Below are 10,860 nucleotides of genomic sequence, written 5' to 3' on the forward strand. Positions count from 1 at the left end.
ATGCTAGGGGAAAATGCACTGTTTTGCCAACATTAAAAAAATGTGGCAATATTTTCTTTGAACAGCTCCAGCATCCCTGTGCCTTGGAACAGGTGCTTGAAGGTTGGCTTCTGTGTCAGAGTTATGCCTTTTATCATCCCCTTGAAAATTTGCCCAAATTTGGCCAAGTTATAAGTTTTTGCCAAATCACATTTCACGTATACTCAGTACAGACTTGCTAGTGCTTTGCAGTTACGTTCCCCAAAGGTTCCATGGACACTGGACATGCTCCAGCCCAGGGATGAGCAGGACTTTCCCTGCAATTGCAGGTCTAGCTGGGCTACTACAGGTTGGATCCAGACCTGGCACAGGCACCTGAACTGAGAGCCTGCCTCTCTGTGTTCTCAATGACCTCCCTGCTGGGTCCAGAGAGTGTGGAGGAGAATATAAGAATGCTCATAGTGAGTCAGACCAATGGTCCATCTAGCCCAGTATCCTGACTTCCAACAGTAGCCGGTACCAGAGATTTCAGAGGGAGTGAACAGAATAGGGCAATTATTAAGTGATCCATCTCCCATTGTCCAGCCCCAGCTTCTAACAGTCAGAAGTTTAGGGACACCCAGAGCATAGGGTTGCATCCCTGACCATCTTGGCCAATAGCCACTGATAGACCTGCCTTCAATGAACTTATCTAATTTTTCTTTGAACCCAGTTATCCTTTCTAACATTCCCTGGTACTGAGTTTCACAGTTTGACTATGTATTGTGTGAAGAAGTTAGTTCCTTAGTTTGTTTTAAACCTGATGCCTATTAACTTCACTGGGTGACCCCTGGTTTGTGTGTTATGTGATGGGGCAGTAATTAAGAAATTAATTAAGTAATTAAGAAAGTGTTATTCATTCATGATTTTATAGATCTCTATCACACCCTCTGCCCCAGTAGTCTCTTTTCCCAGCTGAACAGTCCCAGTCTTTTAAATCTCTCCTCATGTGTAAGTTGTTCCTTACACCTAATCATTTTTCTTGTCCCTCTCTGTACTTTTTCAAATTCTAATATCATTTTTGAGATGGGGCAACCAGAACTGCATGCAATATCCAAGCTGTGAGCAGACCATGGATTTATGCAGTGGCATTAAGATATTTTCTGTTTTATTATCTATCCCTTTCCTAATTGTTCATAACATCCTGTTAGCTTTTTTGACTGCTGCTGTACAATGAGAAGATATTTTCAGACAGCTATACATAAAGACTCCAAGACCTCTTTCTTGAGTTGTAACAGCTAATTTAGATCCCATCATTTGTACATATAGATAGGATTATGTTTTCCAATGTGCATTACTTTGCATTTATCAACATTGAATTTCAACTGCCATTTTGTTGCCCAGTCACCCAGTTTTGTGAGATCTCTTGTAATTCTGCAGTCAGTTTTGGATTTAATTGTCTTGGATAATTTTGTATAATCTGCAAAATTTGCCCCTGTGAAAATTGACAGTTTATTTTTACCCTTTGTTGCCTATGTTTTAATCAATTACTGATCCATGAGAGGACCTTCCCTTTTATCCCATGACTGCTTGCTTTGCACATGAGCCTTGTCAAAGGTTTTCTGAAGGTCCAAGTACATTATATCCACTGGATCACTGTTATCCACATGTTTGACACCCTCAAAAAGTCCTAATAGATTGGTGAGGCATGATTTCCCTTTACAAAAAACATGTTGACTCCTGCCTAACATATCACGTTCAGCTGTGTGTCTGATAATTCTGTTCTTTACTATAGTTTCAACCAATTTGCCTGGTACTGAAGTTAGGATTACTGGCCTGTAAGTGCCAGGATCACCGCTGGAATATTTTTTTAAAATTGCCATCACGTTAGTTATCCACCAGTCATCTGGCACAGAGTCTGATTTAAGTGATAGATTACACAATTAGGAGTTTTGCAATTTCATATTTGAGTGCCTTCAGAACTCTTGGGTGAATACCATCTGGCCCTGGTGACTTATTACTACTTAATTTATCAATTTTTTTCAAAACCTCCTCTATTGACAAGGTGCCTGTTTTGAATTCAGAAGATAAAAGAGCCACATCTGGAGGCAGTGGGGGAGTAGATTGGAACAAGGAGCTTGGGAGGAATGGAGGCAAAGTGCGGGAAAACTGGGACTGAGACTTTAAGTGGGGAAAATGGGACTGCATGGACAAGGAGAAGGCGAATGGGAGCTTGGGGGATGAGGGGGAGCAAAGGAGACCAAAACTGGTTGGGCAAGGAGGTCCCATTAAGGTTGATCAGGAAACCTCTGCTCTGACATTTCCTAACTTTTGAGTGCTTGACTTTGCAACCCAAATAACGTTCTTTTAGTGTAGCAAACACTGTGTGTGTAAAATGTGCTGCAAACACTGTGTGTGTAAGTAAAATACGTTGCAAACAAAAAGTAGAATAATAATTACATGAAGCATAATTTGGAGTCTAACCAGAACAAAGCAAAGTTTAGATTTACTAACTGGTTATCTTGCTCATATTTTGATTTTAGTTTAAAGTCTTTTGTTTGCATATGTGATTATTCTATCATACTAACTGTGGTTTTTTTGGTAACCATAGTCTCATTGGACTCAGAGACCCTGGAGGCAAAGCCAGCTGCTGGCATGACACAAAATTTTAAAGGTCAAAAGTAGTTTGACACTTTTGGTCCAATTGACTGTGTGCTTTTGAACAGTTTGTTTACACCAGTAGTTACTACATATGTTGAGCCATCTACAGGCCTGATGCTGTAAAATGCTCCGCACCTCCTGAGAAGTACTGAGTGTACCAACTCCCATGGAAGTCAGCATGGATTAAGGGAGCTCAGCACCTCAAAGCACTGATCTTTATAGAAGCCGTTGCAAATCAGGAGGCTTTTAATGGGGTAATTTCTGTTTGCAGACATTTATTGACTTTAGATCGATGATATTTTATTTAGTGCTGCTGAGAATTCAATTTAAATTTCAATACTTGCTTTAGGTTAACTTGAGTTGATGGAGCTTTTTTGGGAACAGCAAAGGATATATTCCTTACAAGTGCAGAAAGACTGACACTGAAAGCTGGAACCGCCAGCAATTATTCAAACTTCTTAATTAGTTGCAGCCATCTTCTCTCTTTTAACCTAATGATATAAAAAGTTTGCATATGCCTCCAGTTTTCTTCTTTAACAGATACACTGCTTCTTTAAGGCACACCCCTGTATGGTACACACCACCCAGCATTTCCCTTAGAAGGCACTATATGTCAAGTAGAGCCCAATGCTCCTGCATGTGTAGGGAATGCGGGGGGAATGGAGCCACTACCGCACCTGATCAGTTCTACTCCCTCTGCCAATATTCACTCTTATGGTCCTGAGAGCAAAAGGACTGTCATTGTACTCCATCCATGCTTGGCTCCTTCTTTCCCATACAGGGCTGTGCACAGTCATGCCATAAACTATATAGATATTAAAATTATCCTGAGGTCATGTCTCCTAAAAATGAGGAGTCATGCCTGTGTACATTGGTTGCCATTAAGTAATCCTCATTTTCCAATAGACAACATTCTACGGTATCTGGGCTACTGAAATATCTAGGGTTGGGCAAAAATTTTCAGCCAACGCTATTTTCAGTGAAATATGCAGATTTGGCACAACCAAAATTTTATGCAAATTCTTTCCAGTTCACTGGATTGGTTGTTTGAAGAGAAAAAAATTCTTTAAAAAAAAAAAAAAATCCAAAATGTTTGGACATTTTTTAAATTAAAATCAGTTTTGTTAGTTTGAAACATCTTTTCCTTTCAAAATGTCCTTTAATTGTATTTAAAAAATGTAAATATTTTAGGATGGTCAAAATTGAAACAAACATTTAGATTTTCTCAAAACCAACCTATTTTGTTTGAGTCAAAGTGAAAACGTTTGACTTTTCGATTCACCAATAATGTTAGTATGCCATCTGATCAGAAATTTATTTTAATTTTCTAAATTACCAGCAAACCAAAAAAATTAATTGTTCACACAGCTCTCCCTATGTTCAGACTAGTAAATAAGTGTCATGTGTTCAATAGCATGATGTGGTAAGTGTTTCTAAATGGCAATCAGTGAAGGATTACAGCAAGTTTAGAACTATAATAAAAGAAAAAAGTTAATGGTTGAATAAGATCTTGTAGTTTTTTCCTTGGTATCACCTAGATCAGACTAGGCTGAGTATGAGTTAAGTTCAGGTGGCATGTAAATTATTGTGATTTCTAAAAAGGTGAGAATGTCCTCAGGACATCTATATTTCATTTGTATTTTCTACTGATGAGTTGGGGTCCTACATAACATGTTGAATTTGTAAAATATCCAGGGCTTGCCTGGAGGTTTATCTGCCTTAATAAAAGTGAAATGAATCTTCTTAAAGTCTATTCTAAAATATCCCAGCCAAGATTTGTCTGAAGCAAGTAGATTTAGAGTGCTCATGAACAGATCAATGTGATACGTTCTCCTCAAAACATACAAAACTCCCCTCTTTTGGGGGTTTCTTTTTTACGCATCTGAACAATTAGCAGCTTTGGCAAAAAGCTCATTAAGTTCTGTGAGCTGTTTGAACAAAGCGAGGCCTAATTATGAGTGAACCTGATTTAATGTATTGTTTCATACCGAACACTTGTAAGAGGTTCGGTTTTGCAAGAATTTGGTAGAAATCCAAGTAAAACTCAGGATTTCAACTGAGTAAAAGTTTGATTTTTGGGATCCATCTGAATCCAAAAGCACAAAACAGAAATTGTGGAGTTTAAGGGTGAACTAACATGAATGAAACCCACTGAGAATTTGACTGGTCGGTCTGGATGCTGCCAGTGTTAGAATTTGTGGATCCAATTACTACCCAAATTCTATAAGCATCAAAATTGAAGATTCAGCATTCAACCCAAAATGATGGAATAGCTGTTCAATAGATTTATGCCTTTTCCATCTTCTCCCATCAAAATCCTCCTGCCCCCAATACACTTTCAGAGAAGGGCAGTCATTCTGATTCACACACACACACACACACACACACACACACCCCTTTCCAAGTTACAGAGGTGAAAGTCTGAAGGGAATGGAATGACTCTGGATTCTCCATGCTATTTATAGGAGAAGGGTTTGGCTTTCTGCATTAATCTCTTGGATATTGCCTGTCAAAGAACTTCCACAGTGACAGTATGTCCTGGAAACAAAAATGTGTGATGGTAAAATGGTATTGACACCCTGTTATGGAGATGGGTTGGGAGATCTTTTCACTGTGGGGATTATCGTGAAAATATAACTTCACTAGAATTCCTTTCTACACTTCCAGTGCCAGGTTACATTCTGCTACTGTGGTCACAAATTCAGATAGTGCTTATTCTATTGTTTTACAAAGGAAGAAAATACTTAAATGTGGCTATACATCATATGTCTGTGTGTGTATATACACTCACTGATACAGATATACGTATGTACTGCCGGATTCTTCCTTCTTACAGAGCTCAATTGGTTGTCCATTGAAGTAAATAGAAACATCCCCGGTGATTATAATGGGCATGGAATTGGGTCCTTACTGCAGTGCAACAATATAGAAATCAACAGAGCTAAACTAATGTAAAATGGTGTGAATGGAGAACTGGATCCATAATTTGATGGACTGGGGCTTAAATTTATGGATGTGAAGAAATCATCCTAGCTCTTCACCAGACAGAAAAGTTGGTCTTCAGGTTAAAGCAGATGCTTGGTGCTCAGATCTTAATGTAATGTTTGGCTCTGCTACAATCTCCTTGTGTGGCCTTGGGCAAGTCACTTAATCATTTACTGCCTCTGTTCCACATCTCTGAAATAGGCATAATAATATTTCCCTATCACATAGGTGTGTTGTGAAAATAAAATTAAATGCATGTTTGAGTTGCCGAGATATTACAATACTGAGGCACATACCAATCCCTAGATAGATTTGCAAGAGTGTATTCAGGACAGTTCTGGTTAGCGGGTGTTATGTAGCTACAACTAACGATATACAGCTAAGGAGAATAATGTGATTTTTACATAACAAAATGACTCTACATGAGGAATGTAAAAGCATATGTAAAGTGAGCTCCCTACAGTTATTATAAATTATGATGATTTTTATAACACATTACTGGGCTGGCCTAGTCACAGCCATTGAAGACCAAGTACATTTAATAATTACTACTACTACTAGGATTGCCCTAGCACCCTAAGGTCCCCAGTCATGGATCAGAACCCCATTGTACTAGGAGCTGTGCAAAGGCAGAACAGAAAGTCAGTCTGATTCTGCAAGATAACAGGTGGAAATGCAACATGGCCAACTGGCACTTGAGGTAACAGTGAAGAGATTATGAAATGCATGATAGGCAGTGGCCACAGCACACCAGCTGCCTAGCCAGTGTCGAGTTTTTTGTGAGCTTCACCACAGAGGGGAATTTGAAGGAGGAATTTGAAGGAGGGCAATGTGGTAGCCTTGCAAATGTTTACCCGAAGGGCATTCCATCCATAGGAGATTAAATTTCAGCAGAGTTCAGCAAAAAAAATACTGTCCTTATGCACTCTTTGCCAACAGATTTGCAAAACAACTTTAACAAAAACCTTGAAATATATGCCACAAAGCTGATTAGTTGCTACTGTAGGAAGAGTTTGAAGATGAAACCAATGAGCTCAAAATGAAGAGGTTGGATACCTGCATAGTTGGCTATCTGAAAGAATCATGCAGCCATCACAACAAAAACAAAGAAAAAACCCAAATGACATACCTTAACGAAAGCATTCAGAATTAGAAACATGCCTTGGCTACCTGAGAAGCAGATAGATGGTTTCTTCCTTTCTCAGAACCATATTTTAGGGTTCACTTTGTAAATCCATTATACCCTTTTTACATATTTGTTATGAATCAAAATCTCAAGCAAATTTTGCACACAGATATGAAAAAAGAGAATTCTATTTTTAAGAAGCACAAAAAGAAAAAGAAATAGTCAAGTTCTTACCTGAGAATTTGAAGCTTGTAGAAAAGATGCAGTGATAATGATAGTATCTACAATTATCATCTTCAACTAATCTGTACATTCAATCTTCAAATACATTGACAAGAAATGTCATCAGTGTAAAATTAACGTTTTAAACCAATTGGAAAATACTGCTAGCCTCATATTACAACAAAATCAATGGCTCACTTTAGGAAAGTCATTCACTATCATACTATAGACAATGACCCCTGTGTCTTAAGATTTACGTAAGTTCACAGGTCAATGAAGTGGGAGGATCTCTGCTTGTCCTGACCCTTAGTAATAATCTAATGGAGCAGAAAACAAAATTTTGATAATTTAGTCTATGAAATTCATGCCTTTTGACCCTGAACGAAGAGACAAGAGAATCTCATTTTGTCTTCAATTAAATGTAAAGCTGTTTTAAACACCTTATCTGAGGCAGGATTCACAAGAGCCTAGGTATTTTTAAAGTGCTCTTAAGTTGCAAAATAAATAAAAGTGTAGCTACTGGATGCAGCAGATGAGATTTTCACAAACATACTGTGAAATCCTAATCCCTTGGAAGCCAATGGAACTTGTCTCATTGACTTCAGCAGGGCCTGGATTTCATCTATGTTATTTTGCAGTCATGGGGCTCTGTCTGGTCCCTACTAAACTCATGCAATTCCCAATGACGTCACTGACAGCAGAAAACCACTAGGTAAAGGCTGAAGGCAGTGTGAAGGAGAGAGAGATGGGATGGTCTGAAAGGTGTAGCTGACTTGGGGTATACCATTTCTAAACTGCAGAAAACATTTTTATCTAAAATTGGCTCTACCCCTTAATAAATCTTCATTATTTGGTAACTCCCATGCCAAAATTATTCAAAACTGCAGTATACCAATTATATTGACAGCGCCTTTACACTAGGGCTCTCCAAATAACCAAATACTCAGTTCAGATGCAGGTCCAAATTATATGAAGGGGAAATGGTTTGGGGCTGACCCGAAATGAAAATGTTTAGAAATTTTTGGTGAACTGAAATATTGAAAAAAGTTTCATTTCAATGATTGGGGAGGGAGAGTCGTTGGTTTTAAATAAAACTGAGGGAAATTCCAATATTTTTCTTCCAATTCACTGAAACAGACCTGAATTCACAAATTGTTTCAATTGACCTGAATCTGTATTTTTTGGTGAAAAGAGGTTTCACATGAAAAATTCCACCTATCTGTAAATTGCACCATGTAAAACCATAAAGCCAGTAGTTACATTTATGTAATCCAAAGTAACTGAGATTAGAATCTGAGTCCTTAATTCATTTTAAAGATACCCTAAGAGCAGAAAATACCAGTCAATACTGTCAAGAAATCAATGTTTGCAGTGTTGATGTGACCATGTTGGTCCCAGAATCTTAGAGAGACAAAGTGGGTGAGGCAATATCTTTTATTGGACCAACTTCTGTTGATGACAGAGACAAAGCTGAAGAAAAACAATGTATACCTCGAAAGTCTCTTTCGCTAACAAAAGTTGGTCCAGTAAAAGATATTCCCCCACCTACCTTGTCTCAGGAAATCAATGGGAATTTCTTTCTATTTTGTTTGTCAACCTACAGATCTTTGTCTAGAAAGACAAGGCTTGCATCATGACTCTGTATTGCAATGTGCAGGGTGTGACTTTCAGAAGCTCAGCATGGGTCTAACTATGCTCAGTCAATGCTGAGCCCTTTTGAAAGCCCCACTTTACATCAATAAGCAGTAAGGTTTCGGTAGCGTCTGATGGAGCAGCTTCATTGTCTGAGGACACAAGCTCTGTGGTGTTCCATTACTTTGGGCAGGTCCCCAAAGTTAACTGCAATGGCACATCCCAGAAATCTAAAGCTGTTTCATAGCCACCCAGCCTTGTGCACATGTTACCTTTAAACATTCCTTTGAAATCAACAGGACTATGCACATGGTGCATGCTTACAATTAAACACCTGTGTAAGTGTTTGCAGGACCAGGGTCTAACCAGAGAAAGAGAACTAAAGTTAGACACAAAATGCAGTAAGTGACCAGAGTATAATAGAAACCGTTGTCATGTAAACTGGTTCAAAACCTTACCTTTACTTGGCAACAGCACAGGTCTGTTACTATTATTATTATCATCATCACCATCTATTAGTTGCATTACCATAAGCTTAGGAGCCCCAGTCATGGACCAGAGCCCTAGGGTGCTAGGCACTGTACAAGCACAGAACAAAAAGACGGTTACTAAAATCATGGCTTCCTTTCACTAAAGAGAATACTCATGAGTGGAGCTTATTGGGGGAAGAGGAGGAAATCACAAAATAAAATGTGCAGGAATTGCAACATTTTCAAAAGCATTTTCACTCCATTCATTTTCAAGATCTTTCACTCTTCTAAGTTTTCTGCTGAATTTTTATAAAAACATGTTTCGAAACCATTAATTTTCAAAAACAAAAAGTTGATTTAGAAATTGAAACATTACATGTTTGAAAATACATACATGTAAAGTTATTTTCTAAATCAACTATAATTTCAATTTTGAAAAAACTTCCACCATGTGATTAAGATGACCAATCAATATCAGCAATGGAAATAAAAAAAAAAAAAAAAAAAAACCTAAAAAAGTCTGATGGACACAGAATAGCAAAGAAGTGACATATGAACCACATGGACTTTCTTGGGCCTGACAGGCCACATGACAAGCAAATACCACAGCTAAGGACAACAAACAGAAGTTTTTTCAACTATTGTGATTTTGTTACAAATCTTGCTGTTTAATTTTAAGCTTCTACTCCTGGAGTCCTGTGATTACCTGAGAACCTGAGCTTCCATTTTTAAAAATATGATTACTTTCTATCCCTCATGACTGCAGGGAAAAGCTTGAAAAGATGAAGCTCTGATTTTTACTAGCCTGAGTCATGATTTTTGCTTGGGGCAGAGAATACTGTAAAAGGCTGGATTTCTCATCCAAATTTTCTATTGGAAGCAAAAAAATTGTTGTGGAAAAGTTTCTCTTTCAGAGAGGAAATGTTTTTGTTCCAAAGATTTCTACCAGTTCTTACGCTCTCTAGAATAGAGTCTCCAGCATGAAACAGCAGAGGAAAAAAAAGTGTGACTCTAGCTAGACTGTGCCTGTTAGACACCACTGTAATGGGGGTAGCAGTACAGCACCGCATCACCCTGAGAGCACTGGCAAACTTTTCTCCTCAGACAGACTGGCTACCTCCAGGTGCCAGCATAGTCCCTCCTGCTATATGGCCAGCCAGCTCTGCTGACCAGTGTATAAAAGACAGAGACACTTCTCTCCAGGACACTCAGCTAATGTGTGCCTCCGAGGGGTGGGGTGTGGTAATTAGAGAGCAGACACTGCGCTCCGGAGTATAGGAACTGCAGTTTTCCAGGCCATAAAGGGCTGGGGGTGAGAGAGACTTCTTACTCCCTCTCTCCTGCCACACACCCACATAAGAGCTAGACAAAATCTCAGCTTTCCTAAACAACATTTGAAAGATGACGACAATATTCTGGAAGCTCTGTAAACCTGGTGCAGTTTCCCTCTGGTTCAGAACCAGTTTAAGAAGCTGGGTTACATGTCCCCTTTTGCCCTGCCCACATAGCCCAAATGGACAGTAACCCAGCTAAAAATGCCTTGCAAAAAATTCTCCTATTTGAGTCAGTGGGGCATTGGGGTCTCTGAACTCACCTTTTCTTGGGTCATTCTTCTGCTTATTATGGCAGAGAGAGCTTGTGTGAAACAGCTATGTTATTTGAACATAAACAATACATAACTCTAAGATGACAGGAACCAGAGCCTGTTGCTGTTGACTGCAATTCTCTGCTGTTCAGAACCATGCTTTCTATTATACCTTTGATATCTGCAGCCACACTCAAATAGATCACAGCTGTTCCACACAG

At 38.8% G+C, this 10,860-nt stretch overlaps 1 long non-coding RNA gene across 5 annotated transcripts in view; it reads right to left on the reverse strand.

Annotated features, from left to right (window-relative positions):
- The window catches only part of LOC137160337 (uncharacterized), a 65,364-nt gene that overhangs the window by 53,196 nt on the left and 1,308 nt on the right, over window positions 1-10,860 (reverse strand). The window contains exon 1 of one of the 5 annotated variants that reach the window (XR_010921851.1): window positions 10,649-10,769. The exons of 3 other annotated variants lie outside the window; for them this stretch is intronic. This is a non-coding gene — a long non-coding RNA (uncharacterized lncRNA). Of the gene's footprint in view, window positions 1-6,964; window positions 7,042-10,648; window positions 10,770-10,860 lie in introns of those variants that run through there. One more of the 5 variants, XR_010921850.1, reaches the window with a different exon arrangement.

Source organism: Emydura macquarii, unplaced genomic scaffold, assembly GCF_026122565.2.
Source record: "Emydura macquarii macquarii isolate MOO-44397 ecotype Brisbane River unplaced genomic scaffold, CSIRO-AGI_Emac_v2 contig_2199, whole genome shotgun sequence".
NCBI lineage: Eukaryota > Metazoa > Chordata > Testudines > Chelidae > Emydura > Emydura macquarii.